At 39.7% G+C, this 3,536-nt stretch overlaps 1 long non-coding RNA gene across 1 annotated transcript in view; it reads left to right on the top strand.

Annotated features, from left to right (window-relative positions):
• The first annotated feature begins 3,299 nt into the window (after positions 1–3,299).
• Positions 3,300–3,536, top strand: part of LOC135465597 (uncharacterized) — a 26,207-nt gene continuing 25,970 nt past the window's right edge. The window contains exon 1 of the long non-coding RNA XR_010444046.1: positions 3,300–3,376. This is a non-coding gene — a long non-coding RNA (uncharacterized LOC135465597). The remainder of the gene's footprint in view (positions 3,377–3,536) is intronic.

Here is a 3,536-nt window from a genome sequence, read left to right as displayed (position 1 = left end):
GGTTGCACGTAATCAGCGAAATCCGAACCCGTTGGAATTTACATTCTAACTGTAAATGGATATAGATCGTTTAGCCGCTTACAGACATCATGACTTTCACCTAACTGTAGTCGAACAACGTTGTAATGATAACCGTTTTAATCGTTAATGCTTTACATTTATCTCTATGTATTATTTAGTTTGCCATACTTATTAGTATACCTTGTGCTAATTGTTACTGCAATATGTATCTAGAAGGCCTTTGGAAAGAACAATTTGTTTGCAAAGTGATCAAACATCTTTCGTAAAACAAATGCCAGGGCACTGGTTACACCTGTTAGATGACAACGTCAACCTCATGCCAAGGCATTGGTTACACCTCTTAGATGACAACGTCAACCTCATGCCAAGGCATTGGTTACACCTCTTAGATGACAACGTCAACCTCATGCCAGCGAAGCCAGTGCAGCATTCTACATAAGTTTTGCCACTGTGGGCAGGTTGAAATTGAACCAAAATCACTATTTAACTATTTATTAGTATTACAAATTTATTACCATGTTAATAATATAGACATCAGACATTGGCGAAGTTGATATGTCCTGAAAGGTTACAATTTGGGTTATACTGGAAAAATAAAGAAGATCGGATTTGACTGGCGCTTATTCCCATGCTTTTGTGGTATAACTTCATTAAAGGAGAGGAAAACATAAAAATGATGCCAAAATCAGATGAAAAAGAGTCAGAACTTATTTGCTGATATGATCCTTGATATTTTTTGGATTTTTTCAAGACAAAAGGGTATTTGAAAATTTAAATAAGGATGTGATGCTTGTCTTATAAATTAATTTGAAAGGAAATTTTTTGTTTATATCGAAACATATGCTAAATTTACCTAAATTATGATAATATTTATGAACATGATCCAGATCGAGGTTTAATACATTTGTTAGCTGAAAAGAACAAATTCTAGTGCAAAAATATTTATTAAAACTGTGTCACATCCTCATTTATGACATTATTAAAGAAAGACTATAAATACCAAAAAGTAGTCCCAAATACCCACCATATAAAAATTACTTTCAAGTGTCTTTATCTCCTTATGGAAAAATCGGAAAAAAATATTGAAGACCACATTTAGGAATAACTTTTCGCACTCTTTCATCTGAACTTCATGTCGTTTTTTTGTTGTCTCCACCTTCAACGAATGAATCCCGCGGTTACCTTAATCCGTCAGGCGTATAATTAAAATGAGATATTAAATGAGATTCTTAATTGCAAGAAAACCTTGTGCAAATTGTCTACCTGATTCATCCAGAAACAAACAAATAAAAAAAAAACCAGTTGTGAACTTGGCTCTAAAACTGTAAAAATACTGTCCCAGTGGTAATTTTGATAGACTCAAGCCGAATCATCCTTTGAAGGACATGTGAGATAACTCTGTAGTGTAAATGTCAACAGTAACCTCCCCTGTCAGTCCATTCAGCTGACTGGCGAACCAGATGTCTAAGAGCGGATCACTGCACACTTATATGGTTCGAACTGTACTAAATGTAAATTCTTACCGCATCCTGGCAGGATCTGCGGAGCGAAATCTGCATACAATGGTAGTCTCCAATACTATCCAAAATGAAGCTATATGACAATATGGCGGGTTTCAGTAGAAGAGCGGTACCACGCGTGGAGCAGAAATATTAGCAACTGGGGCAAACGAAGGTGGTGCGAAACATAGCTTTATCAATATTTTTATTGTACGGTACGCCCTTTATTTAATTACTGCGCACCCAAGGGAATGCATTGTCGAGTTTCGAAAAAAGTGCGCATGCAAGTGAACAGTTAGTGACGTGCGGCAGATATGAATTATTTTCCAAACTGCCTCCGCCCTCACTCTTAAATTCCATGGTGACTGATGGCGATGTGGTGTACCGTTTCTATCTTACGGCTCAGGGACTTATCTTGTCTCTTTGAGTAAATTGCAGGCCTGGTCTGTGTACATTGTTTAATCTGAATGTATACTAAATATCATGACAACATAGCATCTCGAGTAATTCTAGACCAGTGACTTCTAATGAAGTGCAACTAACATCAATGGAATTTTTAATTCATTCTGCTTTAGCCATGGTTCTAGGGGGGGTATGTAATTTGCTACTGTTTAAGCATCTACGTGAGTAGTTCGAACAAATCCCTAACTGAGTTACATTGACTAGGGGCCGGATTTCACCGGTTATTCGTCTGACCATTTGCCAACTATCACAATGTCGTCGCTGCCCTCGTTTTACTTTCTGTGCTCTAAATCTTTTGTTATATCCTACTAGATTACACACCTCTATTGAGTGAGTGAGTGCTTGGGGGTTTAACGTCGCACTCAACAATTTTTCAGTCATATGACGACGAAGGAATCATTAGGGTGCATGTACGTGTAATGTGCCTCCTTGTTGCAGGACGGATTTCCACCGCTCTTTTATTTAGTGCTGCTTCACTGAAACGACTTACCGAAGGCAAGTAAGCTGTCCCGCTCGAGCCATTATACTGATACGGGTCAACCAGTCGTTGCACTATCCCCTTCATGCTGAAGGCCAAGCGAGGAAGTTACAACTTCCTCTTTTAAAGTCTTAGGTGTGACTCGATCAAGGATTGATCCTGGATCTACCGGTCCCGAAGCGGACTACCAACTGTGCTATCCGGGCCAGTACACCTCTATTGATATACCGCACCATAAATTTTGGCGGCCTCATTCCTTAGCAGCCAATCGACCATAGTTTGGGCGTTCAACATATCCGATGCGTAAAGCTTATATTTCGGACAAGAGTGGCGAAAGACTCAACAGGGCACAGTCGTTTTGGTCTGAAGTGATTTATAACCATAAATCAAGCATTAATACGGAATTCTCTCATTTTGCAGTGGAATACGCAATAGTAGAGAAACCGGGAACATCCTCGCCTCATTCGTACCCTACAGTTCACTTCAGTCTACAACAAATTGACAAAACGGTGACTGCGTGACATCACAGGGAAAATATGTGCGTTCTCGAAGTATAAAAATAACCTTGATTGCTTGATATAATCACGACGCTTTCGATTTTCTGAAATACCAATCGCTCCATTGCTTCGCTGATGAACTAATACGCCCCTATTTATCGATTACTTCCCTTTGCTCACAGGGCATGGGGTGGTCATGCAGATGGACACGCCCTCGTTTCCAGCCAGTTAATGACATCACAACTCGAACTTTCTGCACTTGCTCATCCATGTGTCATCCAGAAAGCGATAGCATAGAAGGCGACCGTCAGGACATCAGGGGTTTATACAGCCCAATCAAACCAGGAAGCAGCCAGACAACGACAATCGGCCCTTCTCACGTCGGCACTGGACAGAAATACTAACACAGACCTGTTTGGGTAAGTATTTGTTTCCGTGATACAAAAACAAATGCTCAGAGAAGATGTTCTCATGTGTTGTGGATATGCCTCGTGTATAAAATGTAGGTTTCGTGTCTGCTATATAAATCAGCTCTACGAAGAATAGGATGTATAATATAAATCGGGTGTCCATAGTCCA

This window comes from Liolophura sinensis, chromosome 5 (genome assembly GCF_032854445.1).
Source record: "Liolophura sinensis isolate JHLJ2023 chromosome 5, CUHK_Ljap_v2, whole genome shotgun sequence".
Taxonomy (NCBI): Eukaryota; Metazoa; Mollusca; class Polyplacophora; order Chitonida; family Chitonidae; genus Liolophura; species Liolophura sinensis.
Note: the sequence above shows the minus strand (reverse complement) of the source record. Positions and strands in the feature narration are given on the sequence as shown.